The sequence below is a fragment of the Rutidosis leptorrhynchoides genome, chromosome 3 (genome assembly GCF_046630445.1).
Source record: "Rutidosis leptorrhynchoides isolate AG116_Rl617_1_P2 chromosome 3, CSIRO_AGI_Rlap_v1, whole genome shotgun sequence".
NCBI lineage: Eukaryota > Viridiplantae > Streptophyta > Magnoliopsida > Asterales > Asteraceae > Rutidosis > Rutidosis leptorrhynchoides.
This window is the reverse complement of record NC_092335.1, coordinates 490862787-490874401: the sequence shown is the minus strand read 5'-3', so window position 1 is coordinate 490874401 and position 11615 is coordinate 490862787.

Genomic DNA, 11615 nt, shown 5'->3' with positions numbered 1-11615 from the left:
TCGAGTGGAAATCTTACTTGAACTTGTATTCGTGTCATGATTCTGCTTCAAGAACTTTCAAGCCATCTAAGGATCCTTTGAAGCTAGATCTATTTTTTTCATTTCCAGTAGGTTTATCCAAAAAACCTGAGGTAGTAATGATATTCATAACATCTTTCAATTCATATATATATAACTACCTTATTCGAAGGTTTAAACTTGAAATCACTAGAACATAGTTTAGTTAATTCTAAACTTGTTCGCAAACAATAGTTAATCCGTCTAACTTGACTTTTAAAATCAACTAAACACATGTTCTATATCTATATGATATGCTAACTTAATGATTTAAAACCCGGAAACACGAAAAACACCGTAAAACCGGACATACGCCGTCGTAGTAACATCGCGGGCTGTTTTGGGTTTGATAATTAAAAACTATGATAAACTTTGATTTAAAAGTTGTTCTTCTGGGAAAATAATTTTTTTTTATGAACATGAAACTATATCCAAAAATCATGGTTAAACTCAAAGTGGAAGTATGTTTTTCAAAATGGTCATCAAGACGTCGTTCTTTCGACTGAAATGACTACCACTTACAAAAACGACTTGTAACTTATATTTTCGACAATAAAACTATACTTTTTCTGTTTAGATTCATAAAATAGAGATCAATATGAAACCATAGCAATTTGATTCACTCAAAACGGATTTAAAACGAAGAAGTTATGAGTAAAACAAGATTTGATATTTTTTTATTGTTGTAGCTACGGGAAATATTGTAACAATTCTATACAAATCATATCCTACCTAACTTACATTGTATTATACATGTATTCTAATATATTATGTAATCTTGGGATACCATAGACACGTATGCAAATGTTTTGACATATCATATCGACCCATGTATATATATTATTTAGAACAACCATAGACACTCTATATGCAGTAATGTTTGAGTTAGCTATACAGGGTTGAGGTCGATTCCAAAAATATATATACTTTGAGTTGTGATCTAGCCTGAGACGTGTATACACTGGGTCGTGGATTGATTCAAGATAATATATATCAATTTATTTCTGTACATCTAACTATGGACAACTAGTTGTAGGTTACTAACGAGGACAGTTGACTTAATAAACTTAAAACATCAAAATGTATTAAAAATGTTGTATTTATATTTTGAACATACTTTGATATATATATGTATATATTTGTTATAGGTTCGTGAATCGACCAGTAGCAAAGTCTTACTCCCGACGAAGTAAAAACCTGTGAAAGTGAGTTATAGTCCCACTTTTAAAAATCTAATATTTTGGGATGAGTATACATGCAGTTTTATAAATGTTTTACGAAATAGACACAAGTAAATGAAACTACATTATATGGGTGAATGATCAAAGCCGAATATGCCCCTTTTGCTTGGTAGCCTAATAATTAGTAAACCGATCTACTAATTAACGCGAATCCTAAAGATAGATCTATTGTGCCTAACGAACCCCATCCAAAGTACCGGATGCTTTAGTACTTCGAATTCGTTGTTATCATGTCCGAAGGATTTCCCGAAATGATAGGAGATATTCTTATATGCATCTTGTTAATGTCGGTTACCAGGTGTTCACCATATGAATGATTTTTATCTCTATGTATGGGATGTATATTGAAATATGAAATCTTGTGGTCTATTATTATGATTTGATAATATATAGGTTAAACCTATAACTCACCAACATTTTTGTTGATGTTTTAAGCATGTTTATTCTCAGGTGATTATTAAGAGCTTCCGCTGTTGCATACTAAAATAAGGACAAGATTTGGAGTCCAGGCTTGTATGATATTATGTAAAAACTGCATTCAAGAAACTTATTTTTGAAGTAATATATTCTTATTGTAAACCATTATGTAATGGTCGTGTGTAAACGGTATATTTTAGATTATCATTATTTGATAATCTACGTAATGCTTTTTAAACCTTTATAGATAAAATAAAGGTTATGGTTGTTTTAAAAATGAATGCAGTCTTTGAAAAACGTCTCATATAGAGGTCAAAACCTCGCGACGAAATCAATTAATATGGAACATTTATAATCAATATGAACGGGACATTTCATTATGTACCCCAGCGAGTTGTTGAGGTAAGTCAAGTCGGTAAGCTACTGGTCCGACACGATCTATAATCTTGAATGGCCCAATGTACCTTGGGTTTAGTTTTCCCCGTTTACCAAATTGAACAACGCCCTTCCAAGGTGAAACCTTCAGCATGACCATTTCTCCAATCTCAAATTCTATATCTTTTCTCTTAATGTCCGCGTAGATCTTTTGTCGACTTTAGGCGGTTTTCAACCGTTGTTGAATTTGAATGATTTTCTCTGTAGTTTCTTGGAGAATTTTTGGACCCGTAATCTGTCTATCCCCAACTTCACTCCAAAAAATCGGAGACCTGCACTTTCTACCATAAAGTGCCTCAAACGGTGCCATCTCAATACTCGAGTGGTAACTGTTGTTGTAGGAAAATTCTGCTAACGGTAGATGTCGATCCCAACTGTTTCCAAAATCAATAACACATGCTCGTAGCATGTATTCAAGTGTTTGTATCGTTCTTTCGCTATGCCCATCAGTTTTTGGATGATAGGCAGTACTCATATCTAGACAAGTTCCCAATGCTTGTTGTAATGTTTGCCAAAACCTTGAAACAAATCTTCCATCCCTATCAGAGATAATAGAGATTGGTATTCCATGTCTGTAGACAACTTTCTTCATGTATAATCGCGCCAACTTCTCCATTTTATCATCTTCTCTCATTGGCAGAAAGTGTGCGGACTTGGTGAGACAATCGACTATTACCCAAATTGTATCATAACCACTTGCAGTCCTTGGCAATTTAGTAATGAAATCCATGGTAATGTTTTCCCATTTCCATTCCGGGATTTCAGGTTGTTGAAGTAGACCTGATGGTTTCTGATGTTCAGCTTTGACCTTAGAGCACGTCAAACATTCTCCTACGTATTTAGCAATATCGGCTTTCATACCCGGCCACCAAAAGTGTTTCTTGAGATCTTTGTACATCTTTCCTGCTCCAGGATGTATTGAGTATCTGGTTTTATATGCTTCCTTAAGTACCATTTCTCTCACATCTCCAAACTTTGGTACCCAAATTCTTTCAGCCCTATATCGGGTTCCGTCTTCCCTAATATTAAGATGTTTCTCCGAACCTTTCGGTATTTCATCCTTCAAATTTCCCTCTTTTAAAACTCCCTGTTGCGCCTCCTTTATTTGAGTAGTAAGGTTAGTACGAATCATTATATACATAGCGTTTATCCGCATAGGTTCTCTGTACTTTCTACTCAAAGCGTCGGCTACCACATTCGCCTTCCCTGGGTGGTAACGAATCTCAAATTCGTAATCATTCAACAACTCAATCCACCTACACTGCTCATGTTCAATTGTTTCTGATTAAAAATATATGTTGGAGACTTTTGTGGTCGGTATATATAATACTTTTGACCCCATATAAATAGTGCCTCCAAGTCTTTAATGCAAGAACAACAGCACCCAATTCCAAATCGCGAGTCGTATAATTTTGTTCGGGAATCTTCAATTGTCTGGACACATAAGCAATTACCTTCGTTCGTTGCATTAATACACAACCGAGACCTTGCTTTGAAGCGTCACAGTAAATCACAAAATCATCATTCCCTTCAGGCAATGATAATATAGGTGTCGTAGTTAGCTTTTTCTTTAACAATTGAAACGCTTTCTCTTGTTCATCCTTCCATTCAAATTTCTTCCCTTTATGCGTTAATGCAGTCAAGGGTTTTGCTATTTTGGAAAAATCTTGGATGAATCTTCTGTAGTAACCAGCCAGTCCTAAAAATTGGCGTATATGTTTCGGAGTTTTCGGGGTTTCCCACTTTTCAACGGTTTTAATCTTTGCTGGATCCACCTGAATACCTTCTTTGTTCACTATGTGACCGAGGAATTGAACTTCTTCCAACCAAAATGCACACTTTGAAAACTTAGCATACAGTTTTTCTTTCCTCAATAACTCTAGCACTTTTCTCAAATACTCTTCGTGCTCTTGATCATTCTTTGAGTAAATAAAGATGTCATCGATGAAAACAATGACAAACTTGTCAAGGTATGGTCCACACACTCGGTTCATGAGGTCCATGAACACAGCTGGTGCGTTAGTCAAACCAAATATCATAACCATAAACGCATAATGACCGCAACGTGTTCTGAAAGCAGTCTTCGGAATATCATCCTCCTTCACCCGCATTTGATGATACCCGGAACGTAAATCGATCTTTGAATAAACCGACGAGCCTTGTAATTGATCAAATAAGTTGTCGATTTTTGGTAGTGGGTAACGGTTGTTGATGGTAAGTTTATTCAACTCTCGGTAGTCGATACACAACCTGAATGTACCATCCTTCTTTTTGATAAACAAAACAGGAGCTCCCTATAGTTATGTGCTTGGTCGAATGAAACCACGCTCTAAAAGTTGTTGTAATTGGATTTGGAGTTCCTTCATTTCACTGGGTGCGAGTCTGTATGGAGCACGATCTATTGGTGCAGCTCCCGGTACAAGATGTATTTGAAATTCAACAGATCGGTGTGGAGGTAGTCCCGGTAATTCTTTTGGAAATACATCGGGAAATTCTTTTGCGACGGAAACATCATTGATTTTCTTCTCTTCAGAATTGACTTTCTCGACGTGTGCTAGAATGGCATAGCAACCTTTTCTTATTAGTTTTTGCGCCTTCAGGTTACTAATAAGATTTAACTTCGCGTTGCTCTGTTCTCCGTACACCATTAAAGGTTTTCTCTTCTCGCGCATAATGCGTATCGCATTTTTGTGACAAATAATTTCTGTTTTCATCTCTTTCAACCAGTCCATGCCGATTATCACATCAAAGCTTCCTAACTCTACTGGTATCAAATCAATCTTAAATGTTTCGCTAACCAGTATAATTTCTTGATTCCGACATATTTTATCTGCTGTAATTAATTTACCGTTTGCTAATTCGAGTAAAAATTTATTATCCAAAGGCGTCAATGGACCACTTAATTTAGCACAAAGATCTCTATTCATATAGCTTCTATCCGCACCCGAATTAAATAAAACATAAGCAGGTTTTTCATTGATAAGAAACGTACCCGTAACAAGCTCCGGGTCTTCCTGCGTTTCTGCCGTATTAATATTGAAAACTCTTCCACGGCCCTGCCCATTAGTATTCTCCTGAGTCGGGTAATTTCTATTAATGTGGCCCGATTTTCCACATCCAAAACAAACTACGGCGGCATTATTTGTTCCGACATTATTTGTTCTTTTAATTCTGTTATTAATCAGTCCATAGATCTCACACTTCGTCGCACTATGACCCTTTATTTTACACTTGGTGTAAAATGTCGTGCATAACCCATTCTGGTGGTACTCTTCACACCTTTGACATGACTGTTTCTGATTCTTGTTGTTATAGGAATTTTTATTGTTGCGGTTGTTATTGTTGTTGGGATGATTGGTGTAGTTGTTGTTGTTGGGACATTTGTTGTAGTTGTTATTGGAATTGCGATTGATGTTGCGGTTGTTGGGATAGTTGTTGCAATTGATGTTGTAATTGTTGTTGTTGTATTGGTGACTCTTGTCACTGTTTTCCTCCCACTTTCTCTTGACTTGTTTCGTGTTGGTTTCTTCGGCCTCCTGTTCTTTAATTCTTCCTTCAATCTGATTTATAAGTTTGTGAGCCATTCGACTTGCCTTTTGTATGGAGGCGGGCTCGTGTGAACTCACATCTTCCTGAATCCTTTCTGGTAACCCTTTTACAAATGCGTCGATCATCTCTTCTTCATCTTCGAACGCTCTTGGACACAATAGGCACAATTCTGTGAATCTTCGTTTGTACGTGGTAATGTCAAAACCTTGCGTTGGTAATCCTCTAAGATCTACTTTGAGCTTATTGACCTCGTTTCTGGGACGGTACTGCTCGTTCATCAAGTGCTTGAATGCTAACCACAGTAGTGTGTAAGCAGCATCTTGTCCCACCTGCTCAAGATAGGTGTTCCACCATATTAACGCAGTACCTGTGAAGGTATGCGTAACGTACTTTAGTTTGTCTTCTTCAGTGCACTTACTTATGGCAAACACCGTTTCGACCTTCTCGGTCCACCGTTTTAATCCGATTCGACCCTCGGTTCCATCGAATTCCAAAGGTTTACAGGTAGTGAATTCTTTGTAGGAGCATCGTACACGATTTCTTGTGTAATTAGTTCCACTCTAAAACCAGAATTATTGTTGTTATTTTGCATTGCGGTCTGCACTGCGGCTATGTTCGCAGTAAGGAAAACACGAAAGTCTTCCTCACTCTTGTTCAAGTTCTGACGAGTAGTCGATGCTATTTCTTTCAAAAATAGCCAAAAGAATTAAGTTAATCATATATAATATTAAGAGTAGTCAATAGTATTTTGTAGCATAATATGAACTTATTTATAAAAGCTTTTTCTTCATATTAGCGTTTTATAATTTTTCATTCGGGTAGTACCTACCCGTTAAGTTCATACTTAGTAGCTAATATACAATCCAACTACTACAATTCTATATGAAAAACTGATTACAATAATATTTCGCGTTTAAACTCTCATACAATATTTTACAAAATTACAATACCGTTATTTTACATATAGCATGAAATATAGCACACAATATCTTTGATACAAGGCAGTTGTGAAGACAATTCTAGTTAATACGCAAGTCATTCAGCAAAGGCAATAAAGACACGTAATTCATAAGTCCATAAACAAGTCATGCATTCAGGTTTTACTAGTATTATTTCCCATCCTTGGTCTTGTGGAAAATAACCGTTGTGACCGTTGGCTAGGCAGCATGTTGTAACGTAGTCAAAAGGAAGAGGGTTACGTAATGCCCAACAGCCCCGTAACAATCTAAAAACCTTGTTTCTCACCCCAACTACCAAATCCGTCACTTGTGGGAATGTTTTATTTAACAGTTGTAATCCGATGTTCTTTTTCTCACTTTGGTGAGAAGCGAACATCACTAACCCGTAAACATAACATGCTTCTTTATGTTGCATGTTAGAAGCTCTTTCTAAAGAACGAAATCCTATGTTGGGATATGTGGAGTCAAAATAGGTTCTCAACCCGTAGCGTAAAATTGCATCTGGGTTTCCCGCATTTAATTCCTTAAAGAAAACACGGCGTAACTTAAAATCTCCCCAATGTGATATACCCCATCTTTCAAAGGAAAACCTTTTATAAACTAAGGCATGCCTGGAACGTCTTTCAAATGTTTGACAAACTAATTTCGCCATAGATAATTATGCCGATGAATTCTGACCGACTCTAGACAAGATTTCATCAATCATATCCCCTGGTAGGTCTTCTAAAATTTTCGGTTGTCTATCCTTAACGTCCATTGTGTATTTTTATACTGTAAAATAGACGAGGATTAGATTCGTAAAAGATAATTAACAAACAATACAATAAATTGTTACATATAATATAAAAATACAAGCACGCTACAATACATATATTACACAACATGATTACAACTCTTCATTTCGACTCACTCGTTTCTTCCTCCTCGGACTTGGTTCGTTTTGCTAACTTCCTAGGGATATATGGTGCTCCTCTAATGCGAGCCGTTGTTTTCACAAATGGTTTAGAAAAACCCGGTGGCTTAGATGTTCCTGGGTTATAGTGAAAGTTTAAGAAATACGGTGTTTACGGTACACCCCATCAGGGTATTTCATGTTAACGTAGAGTTCATCGGGGTTGGAATTAGGTTTCTCTATTTTGATGCCTTTTCCCCGATTATTTTCTTTTGCTTTTTCAAATTGGGTCGAGGTAATTTCTATAACCTCATCGGGATCCGATTAATCAGAAAATTGGTAATTTTCCCGATATTTTGCTTCCTCGGCAGAAACACCATTGACCATTTTTAGCTTTGGTCCATTGGTTGAGAATTTTCTTTTATTTAACCATTTTTCTGTAGTTATTAATATTTCTTTCTCCAGAACCTCTTCTTCTTCCGGTTCCTCTTCTTCCGGTTCCTCTTCGGGAATTTGTGAATCTTTCCAAAATACATTCGACTCTTCATTATTATTAGGTGAGTCGATGGGATTTGTACTAGAGGTAGACATCTATCACACAATATCAAACACGTTAAGAGATTAATATATCACATAATATTTACATGTTAACAATATATAGTTTCCAACAAAAATGTTAAGCAATCGTTTTTAAAGAAAACACGGTCGAAGTCCATACTCACTAATGCATCCTAACAAACTCGATAAGACACACTAATGCAATTTTCTGGTTCTCTAAGACCAACGCTCGGATATCAACTGAAATGTCCCGTTCATATCGATTATAAACGTTACATATTAATTGATTTCGTTGCGAGGTTTTGACCTTTATATGAGACGTTTTTCAAAGACTGCATTCAATTTTTAAAATAAACCATAACCTTTATTTTATCGATAAAGGTTTAAAAACATTCCAAATATTATCAAATAATGATAATCTAAAATATAGCGTTTTCACACGACCATTACATAATGGTTTACAATAATATTACACAACAACTTAAGTCTTCAAATGCAATTTTTAAACAATATTATACAAGCATGCAGACTCCAATCCTGTCTTTATTTAGCATGTAACAGCGGAAGCTCTTAATAATCACCTGAGAATAAACATGCTTTAAAAGTCAACAAAAAATGTTGGTGAGTTATAGGTTTAACCTATATATTTATCAAATTGTATTAATAGACCACAAGATTTCATCTTTTAATAACATGCAATCTGCATAAAAATCATTCATATGGTGAACACCTGGTAACCGACATTAACAAGATGCATATAGAATATCCCCATCATTCCGGAACATCCTTCGGACATGATAATTTTGAAGTACTAAAGCATCTGTAACAGTCAATAGGGCTTGTTGGGCCCAATAGATCTATCTTTAGGATTCGCATCAATTAGGGGTCAGTTCCCTAACTCTTAGATTACCAGGCTAAAAGAGGCATATTCGGTTTCAATCCATTCAACCATATAATGTAGTTTCACGTACTTGTGTCTATTTTGTAAAACATTTATAAAACTGCATGTATTCTCATCCCAAAAATATTAGATTTTAAAATTGGGACTATAACTCACTTTTACAGATTATCAATTCGTTGAGAATTAGACTTGGCCAAGGGTTGATTCACGAACCTATAACAAATATATATATATATATATATATATATATATATATATATATATATATATATATATATATATATATATATATATATATATATATATGTATATATATATATATATATGTATATATATATATATATGTATATATATATATGTATATATATATGTATATATATATCAAATTATGATCGAAATATAATTATACCATATTTTATTACATTTTAACGATTTAAGTTTGTTAAGTTGATAGTCCAATGTTTGTAGTCCACAAATAATTGTCCACAGTTAGTAGTACAAAAATAAATCAATATATATTATCTCGAATCAATCCACGACCTAGTGCATACAAGTCTCAGGCTCGATCCCAACTCAAAATATATAAATATCATTTTGGAATGAACCTCAACCCTGTCTAGCTAACTCGATCATTACCGCATATAGAGTGTCTATGGTTGTTCCAAATAATATATATAAATGACCTCGATATGATATGTCAAAACATTGTATACGTGTCTATGGTCTATCAAGACATGTATAATACAATATAAGTTAGTTAAGTTATGGTTAGTATGGATTTGTTACAACTTTCACGTAGCTACAACAAGCAAAAATATCCAATTTTGTTTTACCCATAACTTCTTCGTTTTAAATCCGTTTTGAGTGAATCCAATTACTATGGTTTCATAATGAACTGAAATTTATGAAACTAAACAGAAAAACTATAAGTTTATAGTCGAAAATACAAGTTCCAAGTCATTTTTTTAAGAGGTAGTCATTTCAGTCGAAAGAACGACGTCTTGATGACCATTTTGAAAAACATACTTCCACTTTGAGTTTAATCATGAGTTTTGGATATAGTTTCATGTTCATAAGAAAAATCATTTTCCAAGAAGGAAAACTTTTAAATCAAAGTTTATCATAGTTTTAATTATCTAACCCAAAACGGCCCCCGGTTTCACTACGACTGTGTATGTTCGGTTTTACGGTGTTCTTCGTGTTTCCAGGTTTTAAATCATTAAGTTAGCATATCATATAGATATAGAACATGTGTTTAGTTGATTTTAAAAGTTAAGTTAGAAGGATTAACTTTGTTTGCGAACAAGTTTAGAATTAACTAAACTATGTTCTAGTGATTACAAGTTTAAATCTTCGAATAAGTTAGTTATATATATATGAATCGAATGATGTTATGAACATCATTACTACCTCAACTATAGTATGTAAACCTACTGGAAGTGACAAGAAATGATCTAGCTTCAAAGGATCTTGCATGGCTTGAAAGTTCTTGAAGTAGAATCATGACACGAAAACAAGTTCAAGTAAGATTTTCTACTCGAATTAAGATAGTTATAGTTATAGAAATTGAATCAAAGTTTGAATTGAATTAGAATGATAACCTACTGTAAGTAACAAAGGTTTCTTGATCTTAGATGATTACTTGGAATGGATTAGAAAGCTTGGAAGTATACTTGCAAACTTGAAAGTATTCTTGATTTTATGAAACTAATGTGACGACCCGGAAATTTTCGACCAAATTTAAACTTGATCTTTATAAGATTCTGGCACGATAAGCAAAGTCTATGACACCTAGTCTCCAAATTTTTGAACTGTTTACATGGATTTACTTAACCATTGACTACTCCCGACGATTCATAAACTATTGTGTGTAAATAAATATATAAATATATTTATAAATATAAATATAAGAGTATATATATAATACTTTACATAAATAAAAATACACTTTAACAATTAGGATTAGAAATGTAAAATTAATAAACAGAATAATTAAGTACAATTAAAATGATTATATATATAGAAACATGAATATGATATTATTATGAAACTATATGTATGTATGTATATATATATATATATATATATATATATATATATATATATATATATATATATATATATGTATGATTCCTATTAATAATTAGTACTATATTGTAATATAAATATAAAATATATAAATATTCAATATCTAATAAATGTTGTCATAGGATATATAATATAATTAATCAATTGTATTATACTAAAGTACAAGTTTGAATATAATCATTATATTATCATTATTTTTAATATTAATACTATTATTTGTATTACTAATATTAATATATTTTTTTTAAATATAAATATACAAAAATTTGATATATATAAGTTAGTATATTATTATTATTATTATTATTATTATTATTATTATTATTATTATTATTATTATTATTATTATTATTATTATTATTATTATTATTATTATTATTATTATTATTATTATTATCATTTATAATCTTAATTTCATTATAACTAATAAGACTATTATTGTCATTTTTATTGTAAGTAATAATATTATTATTTATTATTACTAGTCTCTTTATTAATAATATTATTATTATTAATAT